Source organism: Heptranchias perlo, chromosome 4 (genome assembly GCF_035084215.1).
Source record: "Heptranchias perlo isolate sHepPer1 chromosome 4, sHepPer1.hap1, whole genome shotgun sequence".
NCBI classification, from domain to species: domain Eukaryota; kingdom Metazoa; phylum Chordata; class Chondrichthyes; order Hexanchiformes; family Hexanchidae; genus Heptranchias; species Heptranchias perlo.
The window spans coordinates 86,875,322-86,892,900 of record NC_090328.1 but is presented as its reverse complement, the minus strand read 5'-3'; the positions used below and the strand labels follow the sequence as shown (position 1 = coordinate 86,892,900).

Below are 17,579 nucleotides of genomic sequence, written 5' to 3'. Positions count from 1 at the left end.
TTAACATCTTCCACCCTCCTCCGCCTGGTGGAAGTTGTTCTTACGTTGAACAACTTCTCCTTTGACTCCACTCACTTCCTCCAAATAAAGGGTGTCGCTATGGGGACATGAATGGGTCCCAGATATGCCTGCTTTTTTGTGGGATATGAGGAACATTCCTTGTTCCGTCCTACTCAGGTCCCCTCCCTCACCTCTTTTTCCAGTACATTGATGACTGGATCAGTGCCCTTGCCTGCTCCACCAGCCCCCCCCCACCCCATCCCCACTGGTCAGGAAAATTTCATCAACTTTGCTTCCAATTTCCACCCTTCCCTTGCCTTCATATGGTCCATCTCCGACTCTTACCTTCCTCGACTTCTTTATCTCCATTTCTGGGGATAGGCTGTCAACCAATATTATAAGCCCACTGACTCCCACAGCTACCTTAATTACACTTCCTCCCACCACACTTCCTGTAAGGACTCTATTCCCTTCTCCCAGTTTCTCCATCTCCAATGCCACTTTCCACACCAGTGCTTCAGATATGCCTTTTTCCTCAAGCGAGGATTTCCCTCCACTGCAGTTGACAGGGCCCTCGACCATGTCTGTCCTATTTCCCGCACTTCTGCCCTCACCCCTTCCCCTCCTTCCCAGAACCATAATAAGGGTCCCCCCTGTCCTCACTTTCCACCCCACCAGCCTCCACATTCAACGTATCAGCCTCCAGCATTTCCGCCACCTCCAGCGCGATCCCACCACCAAACACATCTTCCCCTCCCCTTTCAGCATTCCGAAGATACCGCTCCCTCCGCGAGACCCTGGTCCACTCTTCTATCACCCGCTCTCCTCCCCACAGCACCTGAGCGCAGGAGAAGCGACACCTGTTCCTTCACCTCCTCCCTTCCCACCGTCCAGGGCCCCAAACACTCCTTCCAGGTGAAACAGTGATTTACTTGTACTTTTTTCAATTTAGTATACTGTATTCACTGCTCACAATGCAGTCTCCTCGACCTTGGGGAGACCAAACACAGACTGGGTGATCGCTTTGCTGAATACCTTCGCTCTGTCCGCAAGTGTGGCCCTGACCTGCCGGTCACTTGCCATTTTAATTCCCCGTCCACCCCCATTCTGTCCTCGGCCTCTTACGCTGTTCCAAATGAAGCTCAACGTAAGCTTGAGGAACAGCACCTCATTTTTCGTTTAAACACTTTACAACCTTATGGACTCAACATTGATTTCAATAACTTCAGTTCATAACCATTTACAGCTACTCCTGACCAATCTTTTGTTTCTTAACCTGTCCCATTACCACCTTCCTTGCCTTGCACCATCATCCCTTTTGTCATTTAATCATTCTTGCCCTTTACCCCATCACAGACCTTCCCTTTTGTTCTTTCCTCCCCTCCCTTCCCCCTGCCCCCCTTTCCTTGGCTCTGTACTTGCTTAAAAACTGTAACTCTTAACATCTTCCAGTTCTGACGAAAGGTCTTCAACCTGAAACGTTAACTGTTTCTTTCTCCACAGATGCTGCCTGACTTGCTCAGCTTCTTCAGCATTTTCTGTTTTTAGTTGCCTATTTCCTAACTTGCAGCAAGTCCTATTTACCCATCACCCACACCTGCTGACCTATAACAACGACCGGTCCCACGAATGCCATAGTTTTAAAATTCTCCTCCTCGTGTGCAAATTCCTCCATGGCCTTGTCCCTCCCTATCTCTAAGGCCTCCTCCGGCCCTACAACCATCCAAAAACTCAGCATTCTTCCAACTCTGACCTCTTGTCCACCCCCCACTTCCTTCACACCATTAGCGGCCATGCCTTCAATTGTCTAAGCCCTAAGCTCTGGAATTTCCTCCCTAAACCTCTTCACCTCTCTCCGCCTTTATGATGCTCCTTAAAACCTACCTCTTTGATCAAGCTTTTGTTCACCTATCCTAACGTCTCCTTCTTTGGCTCGGTGTCAATTTTGATCTGATTTTGCTCCTATGAAGCGCCTTGAGACATTTTACAGTTGTTGTTGCTGTATTGGCTGTAAAGTGCTTCGAGACATCCTGAGGTCATAAAAGGCACTATATAAATTTTTTTTGTTTTAGTCCTCAGTAGGTAAAACATACAGAACGCAGGTATGACAAAAGTCATTTGGCACAATCAGTTCAACTTCCATTGGTGAACCATTACAAAGAACACACGAATGCTAGCCCAGTTGGGAGAATCCTTACTTAACACAAAGATAGATTCGCTCTGCTGTCTGCCCTGCTGAGGCAGTTATTTCTCCCTCATAATCCTTCTGGCCTTTCACAGTCTTTCTGCTGCTTTACTCCTTTCTTGGCCTTTCTGTTGTATTGGCCGACTTCAATTTATGTATTGATTCTTAAAAAGCCTCCCTTCCAAGACTCATGGAAATCAGTAGTTTGTCAACACTAAGGCGATAGATGTCATCCTGAATGGCCACACAGGCTAATGAATGGGCCACCATGTGATCTGTGCAAAACAATTGTCCATCTCTCATTTAAATCATCTTTAAATCTGCCTATGGATGGCCAACACAGCGTGGGGCTGTCAAACAAGCTTCTGCCCAAAACACTTCAAAATTGCTTATGTCCAAGTCCTTCTCATGGAAAAAAAGCTATAGAATCCATGACAATAGGGGAAAAAAATCAGAGGGGATAAAACACATTGAGCATTCTTTGAGCATTTTTATTTCGACAGCCTCAGCCCTCAATGATATGCCACATCAACAAAAACAAAGTAACGTCATTCATTAAATAAACCCAGTATTACACCATTACAGCCTCCATTAAAATTTTCAATGATTGTAGGGTTTTTTTTTTAGAAAAAGTACACAGAAATTTGATTAAAAAGCAACAGAAAATGAAGTCCCAAAATGTATAGCATACATCTTAATTACATGCCAAGTTTCAGAACCAGATAGAACTAAACTGCAGGAGGCATGTAATAAAGCTGCATTTTGTTACAAACCACAACTGAAATTAGTGCTGGCATTTATAAAATCGACCCAATGTGGGCAAGTTGCAGAGAAAAAATATTGCATTACTTTGTTAGACTTTGAAGAATTTGCTAAAATAAGGCCATATAGTCCAACTACTACATAATGTACGATTATATACAAATGTTAAGTACTGACATTTATGCACTCTTGAAAACAAAATATGCTATTTATAGAAGGTGTATTTTGGAAGACAAACACACATCAAGCTACAACTAAGGTTCTGGTATTTAGAAGAGTGTAAATTTGATTGGGTGGAAAAAGGGGGAAGAAGTGGCAAGAGGAAGGGACGACGACACACAATATACACGCACTACTAACACGCACAAAGTTATGGCTACTGAACTGTACAGTGATTTCTGATGGCGGATAAATCAAAAAAGCTCCAGCGTGCACAACTGCGTTACCAAGTTGATCACAAAATGCCAGTCAATTAAATAATAGATGTAGGAGGCAAACAGGTGCACATCAAACAATGCAGCCACAGACCTGGGTACTTCACATGTAAATATCAGCAGCCTGGGATTTGAATCCAGGCTTCCCCAGTCCAGAACAGAGAGACAAGTTTCTCAAATGCCAAATAAGGATTGGTCTCTCAGTTTACAAAATAAGACCAATTTTTGAATGGCAAGAATAGGGAAGGAGTGGGACTACTTGAACTGCTCTTGCGTAGAGCCGGTGCGGACTCGATGGGACGAATACCCTCCTTCTGTGATGTAACCTATGATTCTAAGTCCTTTGCAAATACAATGACCAGAGCCTGACAGCAAAAAACGGGTGGCTCAATAAAGTAAATCATAGTTGACTGCAAAGGACAAATATAATTTGAAGGATGGGAACGAGTAGGGAACCAGACTGTCTATATTGTCAAAGAAACCCAGTTTAGGATGACATTGGATGCGATCCCCAAGGAGAGAGGAAAAACTGCACAATGGAGAAGTATTGTAATGAGTCTGTATCTGACATCAAAATGACTGCCATATATGTCTACGTATGCAGATTTTAAATTTACATATGAACATATTCAAGATCTACGCATGGTACGTACTTGAAACTAAGAAGAAAATGAAGGCTAAAGCATCAGATTCAAAGTGAAATTAGAGTCTGTGTTCACTTGTAGAATCATATATCCTAGCCTTATAGACCACTTCTTCAAATACTTGACACAGCATGGTACAGTATGCAAATGCCATTGTGGTACCAGGTCTATTGCTTTTTTAATTAAAAAAAACCAACTTGAATTCATGCCCGAAGGTTACTCTGACCTCAGTACTGTTTAATTTATACAAGATGATTAGTTTTTCCTAATTGACTGTACGAAACATGAAAACTAGAGTTTATGTAAAGCTGCTACAAGTTTAAAGGCAACAGCTGAACCATGTCAACAACCTATATTACATGCCACCAAATATGTCTGTGTCAGCAGTTTCATGATGCCGTTTCTGTACAGTTCCTTCTTAAGACTTCTAATATTAAAAATCTAGTTCAAGCCAAAAGGTCACATATTGCACTGTTAGAAAAGCTGGAATCTATCCAAACAGATGTAGTTGGGTTTTTACCAATATTTTATTCTAATAGTCATGATGTGGAGATGCCGGTGATGGACTGGGGTTGACAATTGTAAACAATTTTACAACACCAAGTTATAGTCCAGCAATTTTATTTTAAATTCACAAGCTTTCGGAGATTTTCTCCTTCCTCAGGAGATCTTGAAACATTTGCCTGAGGAAGGAGAAAATCTCCGAAAGCTTGTGAATTTAAAATAAAATTGCTGGACTATAACTTGGTGTTGTAAAATTGTTTACAATTATTCTAATAGAACATATATATTTGTTGGAAGTGGGATGGAAGGGGTGTTGATTTCAGACATTATACAAAGGTGGAGGAACTGAACATACAATGGTTAACGGACACAATTCACTCTACTGCAATGAACAACTTGCATTTATATAGTGTCTTTAATGTAAAAATTTTCCCAAGGGACATCACAAATGGAAATAGATGGGGGAATGGATGCTGAGCCTTTCAGGAAAGATAAGGATGGGTGAAAAAAAGGTGGGTTTTGGGAAAGGTGGCGAGATGGAAGGGAAGTCCAAAAAGGAGAGTGAAGGCAACTGAAGGGTCCGCCACCAACAATAGGATTTTGAGTGGGGGGGGGGGGGGGGGGGGCCAGAGTCAAAAAGTGAACCTCCTTGTTGGTTGTGTGACAATGTTAATTATTTGAAAATAACTTTCACTCCTTCCCTCCCATTTTCCAGGAATAACAGGTGCACCAAAAAGAGTTTAATCTGGAAACAAATCACCTCACTTTTATGCTATTTGTATTTCAAAAATACTTCCAATGAAATTGGTTCCATAATATCTGTGGCATTTTTTTTGAGCGAGTACATATATGCAAATCTTGTACGTGCACAGTTAGATTGTTGACAAAAACATCCTGCCCTATTTTACATGACAGGATGCATTTGTCAACAATGTAACTGCGTATACAAGATTTGCATTTATGCTCTTGCTCGAAAGTCTAAATGCAACTTTAAAGCACCTGCGCATGTGCAATCTTGGTCATACGCAGTTACTACAAAGTCGCATACACAATTTTCCCATTTTAGCCATGGACCTTCTTAGATATTGCGAAAAGTTCTGTGTACAACATTCTAATGGCATTGCTGGATTGTACAGTTGAGAATTCAACCTGTATGTGGACAGAATCAGTCAAAACAAATGCTGCGGCTGGCAGCCATTTAACTTTGCTACCCGTGGCATTTTGCCACTGAAAGCACCAGTGAAATTATCTCCAGTGGAAGATTTTAGTGGCTGCAATTGCATAGGCACCAGGTTCTTTTTGTGTTTGGCAGTATCTCAACAGCACGCTTGCAGTTGGTAGACAAATTTGTACGGTGAGGAGTCATTAGAACTGGAAAAAAAATTAAGAGGTTTGGAATATTTGATTAGGTGTGCAAATCTGAGACATCTGGGGCTCGATTTTGGCGTCGGGTTTCCGGCAGGGGGCCCCGAAAATCCCGATATCCGGTCACGTGGCCGGATCGCGACGAAATCCCGGCCACTTCCAGGTACCGCGCTGACGTGCGGGGCTGCGCGCGCAAGCCCCGCTGGTGGGAATCCCGCAGGCAATTAAAGCCAGCGGGGTTCCACTTGAATGTACTTACCTTGCTTGTTGAGGTCAGTTAATGAGCTGAAGCAGCTGTCAAAAGAGGAAGTGTGGGATTTTAGGTTCAAGGCAGTGAGTTTCACACACTGGGTGAAACAGTCTCTCTCCAACCAGGCGTGTTGCAGCCAGCAGCCTGTGGCAGGTGCCAAGGTGTACTCCACGGGGGAGAGCCCTCACCCACGCAGGAGGCCACCGCGTCACATAGGGCAACCCCTGCCCCCCACCACCCCCCGCCAAGCCAGAGGACAGACCGACACGAAACCGCAGCCCCAGTCCGAGGAACCACCCACCTACCCTGCACAACCCCTCAGACCAACACCTGCCAGATGGGTGGTGTGTGGACATCCTCGGAGGACGAACAAAATGACCAGCCCCAGCAGCCTCGCAGTCCACGCCGTCCGCCGCAGAGACGTGGAGCCCCCCAACACGGTGTTGTTGCACGCCCACCTGCACAGCAGCAGTGCACAGGGAGGAGCAGATTCGCTCGACATGTAGTCGTGGAGATCTGCAGCCTCTTTCATGCCGAGCTGCTCCTGGCTGGCCCCAGCACCAACTGCTTACCTGTCGCTGTCAAAGTCACCACTGCCCTCCACACCTTCTCCTCCGCATCCTTCCAGGGTGCAGCCGGCTACACCGCCGATGTCTCTCAGTCGTCTGCGCGGACGAGCCCTGCAAATACACCTGCACCTACTCTGCAGTAACACGATGGGTGGCATCAGTGGTGGGTCCTCATAGTGATACCCAGGAGCGGGCATTATTGGACACAGCGGACAGGATTCGCGGAGACGTGGCAGTGGTGGTGTCAATATAATGTGTGCTGTTTGTTGCTCTGAAATTCAATATAGGTAACACTCATGACAAACCCTCAGACACCCTTGTGCACCCCCTTCATGCTCACGACACGTTTGCCTTACGCTGCCTACTGCACATATGTGATGCATGCCCTGTGGCTGCAGCACAGGTGGTGGCAGGTTGAGTGAGGCTGGCCGTGAGGGAGATGCACGAGAGGGTGAGTATGGGATGGAGCAATGAGATTGTATGAGGATTGGGTTGCGTGTTAGTGGCAGGATGAGTACTGGCGAGGTGAGTAGGTGGAGGTAAGATGAGGATGGGGTTTGAGTGGGTATGAAGGGTGATGTGACAGAGTAGTGTTGGCGGTGCCGAAGGAGATGTGGGGTGGGGGCAGTGATGTGGCAGACGGAGTGTAGGGGAAAGACTTCGTGTTCTCACTGTGGCTGACCTACTGTGGTCATTGCAGCGCCTCCTGCACTGTATGCAGGTGGGCGATATGTTGGTGGTGCAGGTGACCCCCTCTGCCACCTCGAGCCAAGCCTTCTTGGTGGCAGAGGCAGGCCGCTTCCTCCCGCCCGCCGGGTGGAAGATCTGTGTCCTCCCCCTCCTCCTCACCCCATCTGATGATACCTGGGGTGAGGCATCATTAAACTGGGAGCAGCCTTCCCCCTGGGCTGCTCCATGCTGCAATTTGTTCCATTGGTTGCAGCATGTGTCAGTGGAGGACTGCCCCTTTAACTAGAGAGCCTCCAGCTGACAGATCGTACTGCGCATGCGCAGCCCGCCCGACGCGCAGGCCAGCGCCGCGGACCCCGGAGGAGCAGGTAATTGATTCCTATTAGTGTGTTGCCTGCTACAATCGCTCGGGCAACCCACTAATTTCTCCGAGCGTGTTGACCACGCTCCCGAAACCCAACCCGCAGGAAACCCGCAGGCCTGCTAAAATCAGGCCCCTGGTTTTGAGGACTGACTTTCCATAAAACTGATGTCTAGTTGTTTCAGTACAGATGGAGCTTGAAGGCACGAGCGCAGATCGCCGCATACAGCAGCTTGTTTTTCGGCAAAATGACATGAGCTATCAAGCACTTTAAGAAAAGAAAGAACTTGGATTTATATAGTGCCTTTCACAACCTCAGGACATCCCACAGCGCTTTACAGCCAATGAAGTACTTTTGAAGCGTAGTCATTGTTGTAATGTAGGAAACGTGGCAGCCATTTTGTGCACAGCAAGGTCCCACAAACAACAATGTAATAATGATCAGATAATCTGTTTTAGTGCTGTTGGATGAGGGATAAATATTGGCCAGGACACCAGGGAGAACTCCTCTGCTCTTCTTCAAAATAGTGCTGTGGGATCTTTTACATCCACCTGAGGGGGCAGACGGAGCCTCAGTTAAACATCTCATCGGAAAGACATTACTCAGAGTTCCTCACAGCACGTGATCCTAGACACTTTCATGCCATTAGAGCACCAACCAAGCAGAGTTCAGATGCTTTTCTACAGGGAGGGTGAACAAAATTATGAGGTTTTCTCTCTAGCAAACAACCAAATGGCCAGCTTAAAAGCAGCACTGTTCGGGGCCTGAGAACAAACTACCTGGCTGCTTTATCATAAAATGGTGGGCAAGACTGAAAGTAATTTAGGATTCATTTTGCAATGTCCATATACAACTTGATATCTGGAACAATTTTGTGTTCCAGCTAATTATAAATTACACTTATTCAGAGTAAGTTAATTCTTATTAAGTTAAAAACTTTCAAACTAAAACATATTTGCATCTTGGATTGATACTTTTTATCTAGTTTTTTTTAATAAGAGTAAAAATACAGATATTCAGTGTACGACATTAACAGAATGGATAACATTATTACACTGTATATATTCAATAAGCATTCTATATTTGTGCACTTAAGGTAACAGAACATGTTTGTCAAATAGAGAGAAATTTAAAAGCTTTCTACTGCAGCATTTTGTTGATAATGTAGCTGCTGTATAAAACAAGTGCAGACTAGTCAGTCTGGGTTGCAACCGGCTTCTGAAATGAAAACAGTAGGAATTTATCAAAGCTTATTCTTGGCACTGTAAACCTGAAGTGGACACATGTAGTCAAATATCTTAACATTCTTTTAAAAAGGGCTCATCAAAACTTTCTCGAGTACGTTCTATCTAATTTCTCAGTTTAATACACAGGACTTGAGACTGCAGAAGAATGCTACATTAAATATTTGCCATTCACATTCCATAACCTATTGATTGGAATTAATTTGAAAGCACTATTTCTTACCTGTTGGCGTCATGTTAAAGCTCCTGACCAGTGTAGAACAGGTAGCAGACGGGACAAGGTTACCGTTCCAACCAAAAGTCAGTGAAAACTGAGATCAGGGTATCACCTCCTATCCAAATTAACTGCTTTGATCATATGACTGTAAAGCGACACCTCAAACACAGGCTGGTGGGTACACGTCCACATAAAAGCACAAGTGGTAACATCAGACCTTCAAAGTGTCAGTATCATAGGAAAATATTTAGCTATTACAGTCCAAGGAAAGTATAAGGATAAAACATCAGATCTGGCACCACATCCAAGCCTTTCACTTTTTTTTAAAATGAAGAGGTTGATCCTTCTAAAGATACCTAGCAAACTTCCAGCAAGTCACGGATATTTGGGTCTGTGGACACAGGCACGCAGGTTAGGTCACGTGCATCTTACACACTAAAGCTTGCAATCTTGCATGCCTCAGATTGAAAATTAACTGTCTCAAACTGACTATCTGTGGTTAAATCAATGTGAAGTATCCGCCAGCCTGCTAGAAGTGGCACGCCTCCTTTGATTCAAAGTCATGCATTGTTGTACGATTAACAAACTAAGGTGGGAATAAAGATCTATCCATGGACTAAAATAGGATACTACAAAATAATCTCAGTTATGATTCATTAAAGGAACAGTTTTAAAGTATCTCAGTGACCCATTAATCCACATTTAGCTTTGTGCAATTTGAATTCAAAATTTCTATTGGTGTACCATGCTCAAATTTAGTTCTTTCCAGGCAAGTTAAATTGTGTCAAATTCAATGGTGAATCACATTTTGGAGGACTTTGCTTCATTACAGAAACAGGATACAAGGCTGTGGGGACAAAGGCAGAAAAACACAGCAGTAGACTAGCACTTGCACAGTTTGAAAAATTGGTCTGATGAAGGCAGATTTTCTTTTAACTTTTAAAAGGATTCTCCGTGGGACACGAGTTAAGATCTCCGAACCCAACGTGCACCACCGAACAAGGGGAAAAACCTTGTGCCTCTGCCAGGTCACAGTAATATCCATGACAGCTAGCTAGTGAGGCATTGGTGGTGGTCTGGGAGTCTGCCTGCTTGGCTATAGATGTGGGTCTCCTGCAAGACATATGAGGGGATTACATAAGAGATGATTACAAGATAAAAAGATACTTTTAAAATTTATGAACTCTTAAGAACGCGTTAACTACAAAAAACTAGTTGATATTTTGCTATTGGCGTTTCTTATAACATGAGTCAGATATACATTTGGACAAAAAAAGATTGCTTTACTGGTAATATCTAGTTCCACCCAAATATAAACATAGTCTACATTAGCATATAGTCTTGTCCTGTTAGACCTTGTTTGACTGCTTTTTAAACTTCCTTCTTAGTATTATTTTAACCCTTAAACACCTTTTGCACTTATCAGATTAGGACAAAGCACAAAAAGCATGCATACAAGTGATAAAATAACTTGCAACGTTCGCCTCTCAACTTTCAAAGCCCCACTTATGAGACATTGGGGTGAAATTGGTCGTGGGCGATAGCACAAAATGGGCGATAGCGAATCCTGCACCCTGCCCAACTTCAATGGAAAAGAAAATCAGATGGGGTGTAAACGGGCTGCTGATTTGCTGCTGACCATTTTGCGCTATCGCTGAAGACCAGTTTCACCCCAGTTTCTCAGCAGTGTCGTTCTTTCCTTTGGTACTTTACTAATGGTGTATCCAACCTCTGACAATGCGCCATGCTTCTTGACAATCAATGTGTTTTCTGAACTAGTTCTTGGAAACAGGTCATCACTGCTGCAAATGAACTGCTAGTGTGTAGGGGTTAAAGAGGGACAAAAGTACATTGGCTCCGGGATACAGAATTAGGGAAATTGCATGACAGTTGAGATACCAATATAAAATGGGAATAAGAAGCTGGCAAAACAAGCAAGAGGGTGGGATCACAGTAAGAGGGGAAAATCAAGGAAGGAGTCAAATATCCCAGTTAGATCAAAGACAAGCATACTGGTGAATGCCAGTATCAGCATAGTGAATGTCCTTCTGCCTTAGCTGCTCTTTAGGCACAGGAAGTAAGAAAGGGTTAAAATAATTCTGATCAACATAAAACTGAATGAGTTATGTATTTAACGGCGAAGTGTGTTCTTTAAATTTCTTACTCATGGAAAATAGAATGCTGGAAAATGCATAAGATGCTGGGAAATTCAAGAACTATTCATCAATATCACTCAAAGATCAATGTAAGGAGTCTTACAACACCAAGTTATAGTCCAACAGCTTTATTTGAAATAAAACTGTTGGACTATAACCTGGTGTTGTAAGACTCCTTACATTTGTCCACCCCAGTCCATCACCGGCATCGCCACATCATGACTCAAAGATCAGTCATAGGAAGCAAGAACGCTTAACTAGGCTATCAGTTTTTCTTAAATCATTTAGTTCTATTTATGAAAACCTAGTGCCTAGTTGGAAATGCCAAAAAAAAATTCCTGAGTAAATTGTCAAGTAGCCCCAACGCTCAGATTTGTATGATAATCAAGCATTTTATCAATGAAAACTGAACAATGAAAAGAAATTGGAACATTTGCAGAGGTGGAGAAAGTGAAAGGAAAAAAGCTAGGGTGCCCACTTCTGACAGACAACATCTTGTATTTATACAGCATCTTTAATGCAGTAAAACATCCCAAGGCACTTCACAGGAGCATTATCAGACTATATTTGACACCCAGCAACATATGGCAATATTAGGACAAGTAACAAAAAGCTTGGTCAAAGGGGTAGATGTTAAGGTGCGTCTTACAGGAGGTGAGACAGGTAGAGAGCCAGAGAGGTTTAGGGATGGAATTTCAGAGCTTAGGGCCTAGACCAGCTGAAGGCACGGCCACCAATGGTGGGGCGAAGGAAATCAGGGATGCACATGAAGCCAGAATTGGAGGAACAGAGTTCTTGGTTGGTGGTAGGGTGCTACAGAGATAGGGAGGGGAGAGAACATGGAGGGATTTGAATAAGAGGATGAGAATTTTAAATTCAAGGTGTTGCTGGACTGGGAGCCAACGTAGGTCAGCGAGCACAAGGGTGATGGGTGAACGGGACTTGATCCTGCTGGGAAAGTGCTTTAAATGGACAGGATTAGGCTTGCTTTTTTAAAATGTGTTCTCAGGATGTGGACAACACTAGCAAGGCTGCATTTATTGCCCATTCCTAGTTGCCCTGAGAAGGTATTGTTTGGCCTAGACACGAACTACTGCAGTCCTTATGGTAAAGGTACTTCCATGATGGTGTTATGTATGGAATATTCACCAAGAAACAATGAAGGAACGGCAATGTCCAGGTCAGGATAGCACAAGATTTGGAGGGAAACTTGAAGGCGATATTTTTCCCACGGCATTCCTGCCTATCTTTTTCGGAGTTGTGTCGGGGGGGGATGGAAAATGAGGGGACCATAGTTCGCTGATGGATATCGAGTCCAGTGGCATGGGGCTCAATCAAATAAACTACTCAGTCCCAGATATCGTTGAGCATAAGTTTTGTTGCAGCTGCACTCCTCCAGGTGAGTATTCCATCACACTTCTGACTTAAGCCTGGTCGATGGTCGAAAATCTTTGAGGGGTCAGAAACTGAGCTACTCATCACAGAATACCCAGCTTCTACTCTGCTCTTGTAGCCACAGTGGTGAAGCGGTTGGTCCAGTTCAGCTTCTGGTCAATGGTGACCCCCAGAATGTTGATGCTGGCAGACTCGGCAAAGATGGTGCCACTGAAGGTCAGGGAGATTGCTGAACTCTCTTTTTTGAGTGTCTTTACCTGGCATGAATTTTAACTGCCATTTATCAGCCCAAACCTGGATGTTATTCAGATCCTACCATAGGTTAGCATGGGTTACTTCATTATCTGAATGGAGATGAACACTTGAATTGGCCCACCTTATTGACACAGACGACCACAAGCCATCTTTCTTTGCAGCAGGTAGTGGTTCTGGTGGAATCCAAACTGAGTGTCACTGGGCAGATTATTGGTGAGTAGGTGTCACTTGATTATGGCCATCACTTCACCGATAATTGGGAGGAGGCAGATAGGGCATTAATAGGCCAGGTTAATTTTATCTTGTTGTTCGTAGATACAACATACCTTGACAATCTGGCGCAATGTCAGGTAGATGTCGGTGTCATAGCTGTACTGGAGCAGCTGACTACAGGCCTTCAGCACTGCAGCCAGGATGTAGTCAGGGCCTGTAGGCTTTGCTGTGTTCAGTACACTCAACCCCTTAATATCATGTAGAGGGAACTGAATTGGCTGGACAATGGCATTTATGATGGTGGGGGCTGAATGGGATTATCCAGTCAGCACTTGTGACTTAAGGCACTTGCATACACTCCAGCCTGGTCTCTTGCACAGCTCAGAATGAAGATGGTCATGGAGCCTCCTTTCCATTACCATTCTTGACTGGATGTGGTAAGTCTATAGGGCTCTGGTTGTGAGACCGCTCAGCTCTGTTTACTGCCTGCTGTTTACCATGCACATAGCTGTGTGTAGCTTCAATAGGTTGGTACTTCAGTGTCAGGTATGCCTGGTACTGCTCCTGGCACATCCTTCTACACTCCCCATAGTAGAAACAGTGTCCTGTAAAATTGCTGAAAGGTTGCCTTTGAGATTCATAAGGGAAATGCCCTGTAAATTTGTCAGGATGCCCATACAGTGTGGAATTCAACTATTGAAAGGAATGCTGGAAGTAAATAGTTAATACAGATTTTTAAGCAATTAAATCGTAAAGTCATTATTCCTGGCTCAGGTCCAGGGAAGAAGCACTTAAGTGAGTCATATATGTCATGACCACCCACATTTGCATGGATCCTTTTGTTAAAAGTAAGGGAGTAGTTGTAAAAGAGGAGTTTACCTGTCTCTAATTCCATGCTTCAATATGAACTTGTTAGTGATGATTGACACAAAAAGGGATGACCCCTTCTGACACATGGGTCACTCAAAAGTAGAGTTTTTCTTTGTTCTTGGTAGAAGCAGCAGTCTTAGTCTCTATGTTAATCAGAGGATGACTTTTATTTCCTCTATTCTGCTTCTGCAAGAACTTCTACCTAGCAGATGTCCTTACCAGTACGAGGTACCTTTAAAGGACGAAATGTCATAATTTAGAAGCTAAATTGTGGCTACACTAGCCCGTTACAGGCAGAGCTGAGAGTGTCACTTAATTGCGAGTAGTCTTGAGGTCAAAAAAGGAGAGGGGGAAGCCAGGCCAGGTATCATCACTCGTATGTAGCAACATGGTTCAGTCAGAACTGAACATCCAAGTGAGAGACAGATAACCCCACCATTAAGGGTTCATTGACTCAACAATCCAGAAGCAACGCCTGCATCCCACAGTATTAATAGTAATGAATGTGCAGAAGTCATTACTATCAATGCTATCGTGGACAGAAGAGTCTACGACAGATAGATTAATGAGGAAGAGGTCAAGGAGGTTGATGAGGAAGAGGTCAAAGAGGTTACTTTCTCACCTTGGTTCCCTCACCACCTGATACAGGTCCAGGCTGGCAGCTATGTCCTTCAGGACTTGGCCAGCTTGGTCAATGGTGGTATTAAAGGTCCACCACCTAGTGACTTGTTAAGTCCAAACCCAGAATATACGTGCCCTTGCTTTGATTTCCTCCTCCTTCCCAGCCCATCAAATCATCCCTCAGCAAGGAGTCAACACCTTTAGGAGATGAGGACAAGGAGAGAAAATTGGTGGATAAAGGGGGGGAAATCATCTTATTGGGCACTGTTATAAGGAAGTGTAAAACTGCATACCCAAGAATGTTTAGTTATGGCACCTGAATTCTAAAAAGACATCAAAATCACAAGGTGCTTAATCCTCTTTCTCTTCCCCCCACAGCTTCCTCATTTGTGACTTTGCTTTTTCTTCAGAAGACGTTTATCATTCTTTGTGCAGAGTTGACAGCACTGAAATATGATCCACATACAAACAAAATAGTGCTTCAAAGCCCCTTCAAAAAGGACATTGGTTCCAAAATTTAAATAAAACCACAAAGCAATTCCTAACGACTGAGGTAGCAGTGTAGTTTATTCTGCATAATTATTGTTAACGAGCTTCAGAGTCAACCAGATTGGCACCATTAAATTAAATATTTTACTCAGTACTGGTATCTGCATCTGCATAAGTGAAAGTGTCAGCTAATTTGATCTGTATCCAATACTTTCAGAAGCTTTTCTCAACAAATTCAGTTCCATACTGCACAAATGGCTATGGTCTTTAATCAATGTTTATTTTCAGCTTCACAGGGGAATTCATTCATTGCTCTTAAAACAATGGGACTAGACAGACTAAATGCAGGGAGGATGTTCCTGATGGCTGGGGAGTCCAGAACCAGAGGTCACAGTCTCAGGATACGGGGTATGCCATTTAGAACCAAGATGAGGAGAAATTTCTTCACTCAGAGGGTGGTGAACCTGTGGAATTCTCTACCACAGAAGGCAGTGGAGGCCAAGTCATTAGATGTATTCAAGAAGGAGATAGATATATTTCTTAATGCTAAAAGGATCAAGGGATATGGGGAAAAAGCAGGAACAGGGTACTGAGTTAAACGATCAGCCATGATCATTTTGAATGGCGGAGCAGGCCTGAATGGCCGAATGGCCTACTCTTGCTCCTATTTTCTATGTTTCTATGTAATGTCCATCAGTAGGACAGATTAAGATTTGAGGTTTGGCTCAAAAGTTCAGTGCAAACCACTGCGCTGCTTCCTTTCAAGTTTTTGCCTTTCCATATAATTTAATTTTCTTTCTTTAAAACATAACTTTGATATATTAACATTCTCCCAAGCGAGTGTAAGAGCTAGTCAGGTAGTCACATCTCATGATGCCCCTGGAGGTTTGCTGGGGCAGTCTCCTTTGAAAAGAAGAGCTTCCACTAATCTAAATGTGGGAGTGCAGGTGCTGGCAGGAGGGAATGCCTGAACTGCCTGGCATCCCTCTGCAGTAAGTACTCTTCCTCCAATGACGTCCCCTGTGAAGGATCTCTAGTGGCAAACTCTCTGGTGCCACTAAATGAAACTCAGTAAAAAAAAAACGAACAACTGGAACAAAGGTTCATGAAAGCTTAAGTGCGGAACTGAATACCACCAGATTTTCTGACCTCTATCGCTCTACATGTGCTTTACATTGCAGTGCTATGATGAAAATTACCCCTGGTAAATTTAACACATGACTGCTTCATTATCCAGTGCATCAGGGAGACCACCAGAGACCGTCCTCATCTTGACCTGGTATTTCTAAATAACCCAGGCAACAAACAGAAAACAGAACTAGTTAGTGGCACCCATGGGTCAAGAATGATCAAGATGAACATGATCAGAGATTCAGACCAGGGACCAGATGTGTAACTTTAAAAAGGGCTAAACTTTGAAGAAATGAAGAACAATTTAAGCAAATTGAATGGGGGAGGTCGTTCAATACTTTAGTGGGGAATAAGTGCAACAACTTTAAATGCATAATGTTGAGCATGCAACATAAATGCACACCTAGAATCAGCAGCTCAAACTAAACAAGCACAACACTAAATAGATCAGCAAAAAAGAAAAATCAGAAGTGAAATAAAGAGAAATAACCTAAACAAATCTTGCAGGGAGAAAAGGAAAAGAGCTCATTGGGAAGAACGAAAGAACAAGTTAAAAGTGTGATCAAAGGGGCCAAGAGATGTAGAAAAAAAGCATAGCTGTAGAGGCAAAACATAAGTCATTTGTTCAGTATTTCAATAAAAGAACTGGAAAGAGGTGAGAACTATAAAAGATGCAAATAGGCTTGAAACAGAGCATGAGTACAACATAGTAAATTTTCTGAATGATTACTTGCTCCAAGATTTCACAAAGGAAGACATGAGCAACAGATTATTCCCAAGGAGTGATAACCTAGTATTTGCTGCAGCTCCACTGTCAGAGGATCAGAGTGACATTTTAATTCTCCATACCAGCCATTTATGCCTGTCCACTCTTGCCAAAATTGGTGACCATTAATCACAGCTTTGTGCCGTGGCCCCATACCCACTAGGAATGGACTGAGACTTCGCAACTTATTTAAGGAAGTACCCATATTCTTATCAAAAAGAGGAGACTTAGGGGGTCATTCCATGGTGGAGAGCTCAGCACTTCTGAGGAAGGGGGTATGACGCAAGGAATCAGGAAGATCGGCCCAAGTGTTGTCAGCACTGAACTCCCATTTCCGTAGGAGCAAAACGTTTTGGTGTGCTAGTCTCATTGGATATTACAGAAGTGTGTAAATTAATGCAAATTCATCCCTAGCATCTATATAAAACATGCATTTATATAGTGCCTTTGACGTAGT

General features: G+C 43.5%; 1 protein-coding gene across 3 annotated transcripts in view; it reads right to left on the bottom strand.

Annotated features, from left to right (window-relative positions):
• The window catches only part of kank1a (KN motif and ankyrin repeat domains 1a), a 292,375-nt gene that overhangs the window by 109,915 nt on the left and 164,881 nt on the right, over positions 1 to 17,579 (bottom strand). Inside the window, exon 1 of one of the 3 annotated variants that reach the window (XM_067983272.1) lies at positions 9,233 to 9,315. The exons of the other annotated variants lie outside the window; for them this stretch is intronic. The gene's annotated coding sequence lies outside the window, so the exon portion shown is untranslated. Of the gene's footprint in view, positions 1 to 9,232; positions 9,316 to 17,579 lie in introns of those variants that run through there. 3 annotated transcript variants of the gene reach the window in all.